The sequence below is a fragment of the Castor canadensis genome, chromosome 12, assembly GCF_047511655.1.
Source record: "Castor canadensis chromosome 12, mCasCan1.hap1v2, whole genome shotgun sequence".
Classification (NCBI taxonomy): Eukaryota; Metazoa; Chordata; class Mammalia; order Rodentia; family Castoridae; genus Castor; species Castor canadensis.
The window spans coordinates 9,124,872-9,136,603 of record NC_133397.1 but is presented as its reverse complement, the minus strand read 5'-3'; the positions used below and the strand labels follow the sequence as shown (position 1 = coordinate 9,136,603).

Sequence of the window (11,732 nt, the reverse complement as noted above, 5' to 3'; positions counted from 1 at the left end):
GACACAGAGCTGTGTATGAGAAAATTAGTTGCAGCATTGTTTGCAGGATCAAAAGTATCTACAGAATGAGTGTGTAATGGACAGAGTTGTGTTCCTCTAAAATTCATATCTTAAAATCCCCTAGGTTGCTCAGCATGTGACTATATTTAGAGATAGGGCCTTTAAAGAGGTACTTTAGTTAAAGCAAGGTCATTAAGCTGAACTGTAATTCAACATAACTAGTGTCCTTATAAGAAGAAGAGATGAAGACACAGACAAGCATAGAAGGAAGATGGTATGATGACACAGTGGGAGCCAAGGAGACAGGCCTTAGAAAAAACCAGTCCTGCTGACACCTTGATCTTGGACCTTTTCACCTCCAGATCTGTGTGAAAAGAACTCCTTGTTGCTTAAGCCTTGGACAGTGGCAGTCCGAGCAGACTGATGTAGGGTGTGAGTGTAAAAATCAGGCACAGAGAAAATGAACACCAAAATCAAGATAGTGATTGCCTCTAAGGAAGGAAGCAGGACGTGACCAGGGATGGTCACTTAGAAGCTACTTATTTTGGGAGAAAGGGTGCTGGGAATTGAAACTAGGGCCTTACGCCTGCTAGGCGTGAACACTGCCCCTGAGTTACACGTGTCCCCAGCCCCATTATATGTTTTATTTTTTAAACCGAGTGTGAGTATGGATGTTTATGCTGTTGTCTCTATTTTTATTGCAAGAATGAAGTGTGTGTGTGTGTGTGTGTGTGTGTGTGTGTGACACATAAGGACAGGCGTGTGACCACTGTCTGAGTAATCCTTCCTTCCAAGGCAGGCTGGCATAGAGAGTTCTAGCTCTCACTTGCTTCATCTCCTTGGACTAGGCCTGTAAAATGAGAAGAATGAACTCAATGTTTCTCAAAGAGCATTCCACAGAACAGTAATTCTGTGAGGTTTTTTGTTGTTGTTTGTTTTGCTTTTTGTTTTTTAAGACAAGGTCTTACTACATAGTCTAGGCTGGGCTCAAACTCTCTATCCTCCTCCCTCAGCCTCCTGTATATAGTATAGGCATATGCCGCCATGCCCAGCAATTCTGTGAGATTTTAGCTATATAGTCCACATCAAAAAATGTGATACCTGTTCTGTGAATTTTAGGAAGCACTGGTTTGCCAAGAGAATAATCACATGGTTTGGTTATAGAAAAATGGAAGGTTCTTAAGGAATAACCAACAAGACCTTCAGTAAGTGCACAGCAGAGTCCTCAAAGGACAGTATCAACTTCTGTCTACTCAAATAGGAACTGATGTCCCTGGTAGTTTTGAAGAAACATGAATAACTTTCTGCAAGGGCTACTTTGTGTAAGTGAATGCATTTGAAAAGTTCAAATGTCAAGGCAAAACCAGTAAAGATTGACTTTGAGCTTCTCACTTCCAGACAATCAGAGATACCTCTCACATGGCAACACTGGGGACCAAGCCTCCAACGCATGAATCTTTGGGAGACAAACCGGATCCAAACCACAGAAGTGCCTTTTACCCAAGTGTGTTTTTCAGAACACTAGTTCTACATATGATGTCTACAGGAAAAGTCTCCTTAGACAAATATATTTGGTTTTGGTGGCACTAGGGACTAAACCCAGAGCTTCATACTAAGACAAGGGCTCTACCACCCCCAGCTCTTCCGTTAGATAAATCAGTGTGTGGGGGAATATTGCAGATTGCAGCCCCATCTTGTTTTGGAAATATATGACAATATTTGAACATTAAAGGCTCCAACAAGTCCTGGAAAGAGCAAAAAATAACTGTTGAGCCCAGCATTTCCCAAACTTACTTGACTACAGTCCTGTTTGTTTATGGAATATTCATTAAAATCCTACAAAGCTAGTGTACATAACGTACTTGAAGACAACCTTGTAAAGTGAAAAAGTTTGAGAAAAAAAGGAGACATACAGAGTGACCCTAGGGTCACATTCATGCATAAATATATCACATTTAAATGACTAGAGGGGACTAGAACAAGATCCAATCAAGGTTGTCTTTCAGAATTTGCTGTTACAGGTATTTTCTTTTTTTCAAGTCTTTCTGCATTTCAAAACTTTGTACAATGAACTCTAGTACTGTTTTAATAATCATAAAATTATACACATGCACTCATTTGTATATACGTATATGCATACATATGTATGTATATGTGTCCTCAAAATATCAGCTGTACTCAGGCTATTGATGGGGATCCTGGATCCTTGCAAGAGAGCCCCTGCAAAGGCTGCTGAGATTCTGAGATATCCGTGAAGCCGTTTTGTTAGGCTCTTCCTGTACTTGTCCCAAGAGCACCACGGACATTACAGACAGAAATGCCTGTCTTGAGTTATGTTCTCCATGGCCTCTGCCTTTTGGAAATGCCCTACCAACGCGGCCTGTTTGAACACTGACCATCTGTGGATCTTTTGCAATACTGTGAACCATTCCATAACCCAGTGTCTCTTTTACAGGGACACTCAGAGGAAGTTTTGACCAGAACTTCATTCCAGGAAAATGCCCGAGCTCTTGCAAGAATCAATTTGTATGCATTCTTTTGTCAGAAAAAGAAAACTATGCAACTCAATAGGTTCCTCCCTTTGTTTTAGCTGCCAGGAAATGCAAACCCAAATTTAGGATCCCTTTACAGTAATTAGCTTTTAGGGTTGTGGGACCCCAAGGCTTCAGAGTCAGAAGACCCTTCCCTGAACACAAGGAGAAATCCAGGCTGGCTCCCAATAAGTCATTGGCTTTCTCAGGTGACCAGTCACCATCCTTCCTTGAAGTTGGCCCCTCCCAATAAGCCCGTAGGTTTATTCCTAAAGTCTGCCTTTGCATAGTCTGTATTGTGAAGCTCCTGTAAATCCTGATGGAACTGCCATCGCTCACTGTGTGACCTTGAACTAGTGGTACTATAAATCAGAGCCGAATAAAACAGATGCAGTGAGGTGTTCATCAGTCCACGTCACGGCTGAGCCTTGGCGTAAGGTGAGCACTTCCACCTAACTAAGCACGGAGTTAACCCTTCTGAGGGATTAAAGCCTAGCAGGGAAACAGATGGCCTTTCCTTCCAGTCATGATACCCTTGGAGCAGGAAGAGAGTTTGCCAGAGAAGCAAGATATGTGTCAATAGCTGTGGCTCCGGGGCTGCAGTTTTGTGTCACTCCTGAAAACTTGTTGTTATTACCTGACCTCTAAAGCCAAATGAGAGTCCAGAGGGGTAGGGTCAGGGTGTAAACATGTTATTTTGATGTGAGGCACTAAAAAGAATAAGGATGATGTAGTGAGTTGTTTGTTTTTTTTTTAACAACTGAATTCTTAAAAAAAATGCCTTTATTTTGTGCAATGGTGCCACTAGAAATAATTTCATTGCACTTTTAAGGCAAAATAAAATGTTACCAATCCCATGGCAGATTCTTCATTTTCCAAAAATAATTCTTGGTGACATGTGAAACCCAGAAGTATGTGGGCACTTGTTCTGCAGTCTCTGACCAGATCTAGTGCCATCGTCTTCCTGAGGGGGGAGATGGGACCCCAGGACCCACGGTCCAGCACTTCGCCCCAGCTCTTTCCCACTCCACCTGCCTCTCATCTCACTCCGCACTCTGTGTTCCTCTTGTGATGTGTCACTTGCCATTCCTTAAGTCACTACCACCTGGTGAATTTCCCTTTGCCTTTGGATGGAATTCTTCCAACCCTGAATGTCTGAGGTCAGCTTCAGGGTAGCCCTGGGCACAGTCAAAGGGACTATTGAGGTTTGTAACCTGGCTGCAAGTGAGGGAGTCCACAGCTCTGGGGAACTTGCCTCACATAAAACATTCTAGAAGCTTCTGGTAGATGTCAGGCCCCTCTCCCTCCAGCTCACGGCATTTTGAACTCACAGTAAACACAGATGTGCAGGGGTTACTTATGTCATGTAGGAATCTGTGTACCTGAGGCAGGGACTGTGTCTTTTTTGTTGTGTATAGCTGTGGCCCCGTGCAGCCTCTTGGGCTGAGCACGTACTATGTGATGTTTACTGAACAAGGGAAGATAGGGAAGCCATGCACATTGCTCACTGGGGAAGGACATGGGATGGGTGACTGCCTTTCTGGACTTTCCTCCCCTGGCCCAGCCATGAGGCAGTGACAGGAGGTATCTGTGGTGACAGGGGGTGCAGGCTATGAGAGCAGGTAAGAGTTGCATGGTTCCCTGTCTGGGCAAAGAATCTAATATTAATAAAGTTGCCATTTATTGAAGATCTGGCTGAGCACTTTCCTCACGTCCATGTCTTTCACACTGTATCTCGTTTAGTTTTCACCCCCCAAAAGTTAGGAGCCCAGGATCCAGAGAGGTAAACAGGTGGCCTTGGGTTGAGTGGTCAATAGGTGGCTTCACAGGAACTTAGCCTGACCCTACAACCTGCCCTCACCCCACTTTTCAGGAGAACAAAAACAAGTGGGGCCAGGCAGTCTCTGCTTAGTGCCCACGGGCCACTAAGACTTCTCCCTCATTAGAGGACTGAGAAGGGCATTCTCAGAAGATGTGTGACCTTTATAGGGAAGGGGCCATTTATCACAGCAGACAATGTAACCATGTGCCACTACACAAACACAGCTATTTCAGGCACCTGGAGGTTTGAAAAAGATAAAGGACAGCTCAGGATAGCCTGAGGTTTTTTTTTTGTGAATAGGAGAGCAGCAACCCTAGACCTATTACTGAGAGCTTAGAAAGTGCTGGAAAGGGAAATATTTGGGTTTTATAACCAGACCCAGAAACTGGCATAAATTCTAATCTTTTATGGATTCTGTCTAACAGGAAAAATAATAATAAAAACAAAAGGGTGGGAGCATTTTAACACATAACACATCAAATACCCCACCCCTGAGTTAACACCCACACTGGCATAAGGCCTTTCTGGGTGGCTTTGAATGCTGAGCACAGTTAAATGGGTCATAAATGTTTGTAGCCCAGCAGCAAAAGAGGGGGAACATGTAGTTCTTCAGGGGAGTTGGTGGATGGGCTCTTAATCTGAAAATGAGCCTGGTTTTCATCAGGCCAAGGTTGCATACCTTACCAAATGTTCACATTTCCTTAAATGTTCTTTTTCTAGTAATTCTAAGTGTGGGCAAAAACTGTGTGTTCAGTTCCCTGAGCCTCAGCCAAGGAGCAGAGGAGGGAAGATGTCTAAGAAGTCAGAAAAAATTCCTGGACCAGGTGAAGCCAAGGTGAGCAATTCCCCAGCATTACATGACAGCTACTGGGGTCTATGGTCTCAAAGATCAGACTATTTTTCTAGAAGGTTTTTTAAAAAAAATTTTTATAGTAAATGACCCATAGCATCCAGCCTGCTAGAGTTGATACTGTAAAGAAATGCAAGATTTACCTGCTTTTCTCCCAAATGACCTGGTTGCCTGTGGAAGTTGTAGGTGGTTGGGACATGGCAGACAGGGAAGGAGGGAGGGAAGGAAGAGGAGGGAGAGGCTCCAGAAGCAGGGATTCAGAGAAGAGGGCTGTGGTTGGGAAGGGCTGGAGGGCTGCATTCAACCATTGACATGGACCCTGCTTTGAGCTCTCACTCATTTCTTTGCAAATCACTGCTGACCTATAGTACCTCCCAAGCTCCCTAACCACTCTGGAAGAGACCCTGAGATTCAGAACAAAGGAAGGTTTTCTGTACAGAAATCAGAAGTCTTGGGATAAAACTGACCCTAATTTTTCTGAGGTTTATTGTTTCTCATTCTCAATTTCTATATCATCATCTTTTAATAATGACTTCATTGAAATATAAAATGCATAGCATAAAATATACCCTTTTCAACTGTACAGTTCAGTGGTTTTAAGGTAGTCACAGAGTTATAGAACTATTACTGCTGTTTAATGCCAGAATATTTTCATTTCCCTAAAAAGAAATCCCATACCTATCAGCAGTCACTCCCCACCACACCCTTCCTAGTCCATCTTTTCAAAGGAAACAGCTGATCCCAGAGCAGGTCAGATGGAGGGCTTCCTGTTTTATAAAGACATCAACAGGAGCCCAGAGAGGGTGCAGACTTGGGCTGAGATCATATTGGGAGGTAGTGGCAGGGAAGGGAGGGCATCCTTTTGAGTGCCACAGCTTGGCACTGCGGGGATTTGTGGGGAAGTGGAGCTGGATCAGGGAAATGTCAAAATGCATATTTGGATGTATAATTGTAATGGGTTTCTCCATTCTCTTTGAAGCTTCTTCTGTGTGTGTGGGGTTGGGGGTACTGATGCTAGACCTCCTTGGAGTAATGAGTCAGGTCCATTAGCAGGATGGAGAGTTGCCCTGCTGAAGGCAGCCAGGCAGGAGTGGTGGAAGTGGAAGGACCTCTGGACTCAAAGTCACTGTAATTTGGAGTAGCTAGATCTGGGTCTAAACTCAGCAGTCCCCAGCTTTTGTGACTTGAACAATGCCTCACATCAAGTAGTTTAAGCAAGAAAGGAGAAGTTACTTGAAGTATAACTGGAGTGTTCCACTTTGGAGCTTGAAGCCAGGTCTCAGATGGCAACGTTTACTTCATGAAGCCTAGTGGATCCCTCTTCCAAGTCCAGAAAGCTCTGTGTGAGGTAAGAGTAATGGTTGGGGGGGGGGGGGCTGGAAAAAATGGGAGAGCCCAGCTTCATTGCTTCACTTGGATAAACCGACGCCCAGGGTACCCAGAAACTCCTAAAGATTGCCATCCAAAGTTGTGTATGGAGCATCCTAGAGAACTCTGCTGTTTCTGTCTAGGATACAACAGCCACCAGCGACCTTACTGACCTTCTACAACATGGTTTGGAGGGGACATCCTGGTTTACCTCAACAGCTGTTCCTGTCTTTGAATATCTGGAACAGACTCTGGGACAGGGGCCCTTTCCCTTGCAGGAGATCCGTGGATCACTCTACAAATGGGCTCTCCCTTGAGTGGTCTGCAGACCACCGATAGGGGTTGACTTTGCCAAGCCAACATTTTTCTGTGTTCACCATCCAAGTAAGTGAGGCCACTGAGGATCTGGATCTGGCTCCAGTGACCTTTTGTTTTTGTCTCTCCAGGTAGCAGCTGGTAGATTTTTCCATTAAAAAATTTTCCTTGAAAAATTCTAATAAGCTATTATGTTACATAAATTTAAGTCCTCAGAGACCATTCTGTAACAAAAAGATAGCAGTCTATCAGGGACCAAAGGCCTCCAGAATGACTGGAACAAGAAACAGGGAAGCTGTCAGAACTGTCCCTGGGGTCTGGGGGTCATTGTGGTCAGTGTACCCTCTCAGATGAGCTCCCACAGCTTCTGTTTGCGTCCAGCAAGCTCGGCCTGGCTTGACCAGCTGCCCCGCTCAAAGTACTTGGCAGAAGCAAGCTGAGAATCAGAATTCATTAATGGATATCTGATTGGTCAACTTGGTTCTTTGGTCCATCTCTGGTTCAGTTTGCTAGGGTGAGACGAGGTTTCCTTGCAGGAACAGATTTGTGGGGTGGGTGGGACTAGTTGCCAAAGTAAAGGGGAGGCAGTGCCCACCATTGTCTAGAAAGGGCTGTTACCTCCTCCAAAGTGATGCATCGGAGCCTCTGCTCTGCTTTAAAATTTGGATAGTAACACTCACCCCTTAGTTTCCCTGAGGAGAGACTCAGCTCTTGTGTGCACAAGTCACCCCTTGAGGGCTGGTTGCCATTCTCCTTAGGGAGGAAAGTCCCCATTTCCAGCCCAGAGATCCTTAGGATCCCAAGAGCAGGAGGACGAGAGGTGAGCTTCATGCACAGCTGTGCCCAAAGCAGCTCCCCATGCCGAGCCAAGTGCAAGGGGTGCCAACTCCACATCCACACCTTGGAAGAGAGCCAGGCAATTCACAGGTCGTCTCTGAAACACTAACATCATAAATACTCAGCATGGGATGTGCTCCCCTTGGCCCAGGCCAGTATAAATAGGCCTCTTTATTTCCCTGCCTTCACGCTAAGGAGAGAGCACAGCAGAGCTGGGGAGGAAGGACATTCCAGAAATGCCACAGAGACCTCAGAGAGCCTGTGCTCTGTCTGTTGGAGGAAGCACTTCAGAGAGAGACAGAACTGCAGGAAGAGGGCGAGGCCCCACTGTCACCCGCCCGCCCATAAGGGAAGGGCCATTCCATAGGGCCAGGCCAGGGGCCAGGCCCTCTCAACCAGCCCAGTTTTCTCTCCACTACGTCACATCTTCTCCAATTTAAAAAAAGGCGGAATGTTGTCACAGAATGTCATCTGACTGAACTCCAAAGATGTCGCAGTGGCCAAAGTATCGCAGGAGGAAATGACCGGGATTAGTTTTAAACCAAATTGTTTTCAAATGAGTCTTCACCCAAGAATATCAAGAATGAAGTCTGCTTCTAACAGTCCATGTTTACATATGGAGAAAAAACAGCTTTTCAGTCCGATAGCTGTTGATGCATACACTGGGGTTGCCATGCTGAAAGAAGCCATCTGCTGAAGCCTGGCCCTGGAGAGGGCAGACTAGCACTTTCTTTCTTTCTTTCTTTCTTTCTTTCTTTCTTTCTTTCTTTCTTTCTTTCTTTCTTTCTTTCTTTCTTTCTTTCTTTCTTTCGCTGGAGGATAAAACCCAAGGCCTTGAGCATGCTAGGCAATGAAACACATCCCCAGTAGTTCTTTTTTTTTTTTTTTGCAGTACTCAGGGTCTTCTCCTTGAGCCTCTCCACCAGCCCAATTTTTTGTGATAGGGTTTTTTGAGATAGGGTCTCCTGGAACTATATGCCCAGCTGGCTTCAAATTGCAATCCTCCTGATCTCTCCTCCTAAGTAGCTAGGATTATAGGAGTGAGTCACCAGCACCCTAGGGCTGGGCTACTTAGGCCTCACTAGCCACATAGAAATCCTGTGTGACTTTATTTTTATTTAATTTTTGTGATGTTGTAGATTGAACCTAGAGCCTTAGACTTGGTAGTCAAGTGCTCTCTGCCACTAAAAACACCCTTAGCCTCTGACTGGCATCTTATTGTGACCTCTTTTCCTTTGAGAAAGTAAAGGGGAGACCTCTGCAGGTAATGCTTTTTCCCAGTTTGGATGAACTAAAAGCACACATGTACACAGCCCCCATAGCCCCACACCCCAGTCCACCCACTTAGTAAGCCTTGGTGAGTTGTATTTTTCAGCTCATTTCCCACTTAACAATCTCCGTGTTGGTTTGGGCCTGCTGATGTCATTTGGGTGCGGTGGGGATGGGCAGCAACTCTCGCCAGTGCCACTACTTTGCTTCCTTTCAATCACAGAAAACAGGGTGGGAAGTTTGGGGTTATTATCAGGAGGTCCTAGAAAGGGGCAGCAGCTTGTGTGGGCCTGTGTTGCCTATTTCAGGAATGGGACTTCTGAGTCACCACCCAAATTAAACACAGGTGTTCTCTGAAGCCCCATATGCTGAGTGATGTCACTAAGGGCCCATCCCATCGGCTCCATCGTCAGAGGGCTCTAAAGAGGAAGCCAGTCTACTCATGACCGTGGGACCAGGAGGTAAAGCACTAGGGTTCAGTTCCCGAAGTGACACCGTGGTAAAGAGTAAGTTGTGGACGTTCCTGGCAAAGTCTCGTTTCACATCCCAATCCTGATATAGTGCTGATGGAAGAGGTACTTCTTATGGATGTGCAAAGACAGTGGTTTCCTGAAATGGAAACTTCTCCTGGTATCGATACTGTGAACTCTATTGAAATGACAATGAAGTATTCAGAATATTGCATAAAATTAGTTGCAGGGTTTGACAGATCAACTTCAATTTTGAAACAAGTTCTATTGCGGTTGAAGTGCTATCAAACAGCATCACATGATATAAAGAAACCCTTTGTGAAAAAAACAACTGATGTGGCAAATCTCACTGTTGTCTTAGTTTAAGAAATTGCCACAAACACCACAACCTTCAACCACCACCACCCTGATCAGTCATCAGCCATCAACATCAAATCAGCCCTCCAACAAAAAGATTACAACTCACTTAAAGCTCAGGTGATTATTAACAATTTTAGATTTTAAACTAATAAAAAAAAAAGTAAGAAGCAGGACTGGAGATGTGGCTGAAGTAGTAGAGTACCTGCTTTGCAAGCATGAAGCCCTACAGAGATGTGGTTGCAAGTGTGTTGGCATGTGTGGAAGGGTAAGCTCACTCTTGTTCATCAATTGAGTACTGTTGAGGACCTTCTATGTGCCGAGCACCGGACTAGGGGCTGCAGATGCAATGAGGATACAGATGGAGAAGAGATTATTATGAGGGTCTGCTTATTCCAGGGGTTTAGAAATCAGCACAGACACATTGAATGCATCAGAGAGATGGGGGAAAGGGTGCAGGGCAGCAACAGCTCAGCTGGATCTGAAGGCTGGGTAGAGGATTCAGCCTGGCCACAAGAGAAATAACATTCCAAGAGAACACTTGGAAGGCTCAGTGACACTTGACTTGACTGTGGGAGTTGAAACTTACCAAAGCCGGTGGCCATGGGGACTGGCATTGGGGCTGGCCTGCTAGATCCAGCGGTAGGTACCTTTTATGGAACATTCTTCCTGGGGATGCCACCAATGGAGAGGATGGTGAGAAATGCCCTGAGGACGACAGTAGGAAACCCCATAGGAACATCTTCACCCAGGACAGCTTCAGTGCCAGTCAGGTTCTGCCTCTTTTTCTGGGACTTTGGACTAATAAAGGAGGAAATTGATCCTTTGTTTTGGCTGTCCCCCAGGTAGACTGGCAGACAGCAGATCAGGTTACATTTCAAAGGTTAACTGCATTACCACAGGCCTGGTGCTGCACTGGGAGCTGGGAGCACTCAGACTCAGGATTGGTCTCCTGCTTTGGCTGGAAATACCCTCATTTCTCTGTGACATCTCTCTGACACCAAAGGCCTTAAAACACCACGGTCAAAGAGGCAGCACCTCCCAGCCCCCAGTGCAGTGACTGGCGGAGGACAACATGCGATAAGGGTTTGCCCCTGGAAACAAGAGGAGTGCATGTACAGACCTCTACCTGCCATTTGTTCACCACATATTCTCTGAGCGCCTACTCACAGTTAGACTGGATGACACGGTGTGTCCCAGTGGGAGGAGAAGTAGACTTCCTGATATCCACGTGACCCTCAGTGTGTCACATTCCTGCCTGACTCTCTGTGCAGTGTACGCAGCATGTATGAGCCTGCTCAGCTGCCTGGTTCAGATGGTGGTCAGTTGATCTACAATGGATGCGTATGTAGGCCCATAAAGTGCAGTAATGAGTCCACTTGTTCTTTTTAAGGATTTCCAGACATCCAGAGTCTCTTAAGTTCAGGGTGATTGTCTTGTCACTTTTGTGGGTGGGTGAGAAAGAGCTGACATTTTTCTTCCCAGAGAGAAGCAGTGTTTGCTTCCTTTGCTCACAGAGTTACTGGCTACAAGGTTTGATGACCATCATAGAGAAGTGAGGGCCATGAAGGGCCCTGCTTTAGAGTCTCAGCTAGTGCAGGGAGTTAGAGAGGTAGCAGCAGGCACCTAACAGCAAGGGTGGGGCTCCCTGGGGTCAAAGTCAAAGAGAAAGCGGAAGCCTGGAGAGGCAGGGCTGGGAGGATCCAGTGGATGACATTGAGCAAACATTTGTTTATTGCCTCCAGGATTTGCCAAGCAATGAGCCAGGTGACTTACACACATTAAACAACTTAAGCTCCAGGACAACCCTGGGACTGAGGCATCAAATTAGACAATTTCACATTATATGACCTGGCAAGGGCAAGTGCGTTTACCCCCACTGTGCCAATGTGGGTCCTCCATTGGTAGGTCAC

The 11,732-nt window shown here is 45.6% G+C and overlaps 1 long non-coding RNA gene across 1 annotated transcript; it reads right to left on the bottom strand.

Moving 5' to 3' along the window:
• Positions 1-661: 661 nt before the first annotated feature.
• LOC141415006 (uncharacterized) lies at positions 662-11,502 on the bottom strand. The gene is made up of 3 exons (XR_012440025.1): positions 10,990-11,502; positions 10,409-10,527; positions 662-850 (listed from the first exon to the last, which is right to left on the bottom strand). It is a non-coding gene; the product is annotated as an uncharacterized lncRNA (long non-coding RNA).
• Positions 11,503-11,732: the final 230 nt, after the last annotated feature.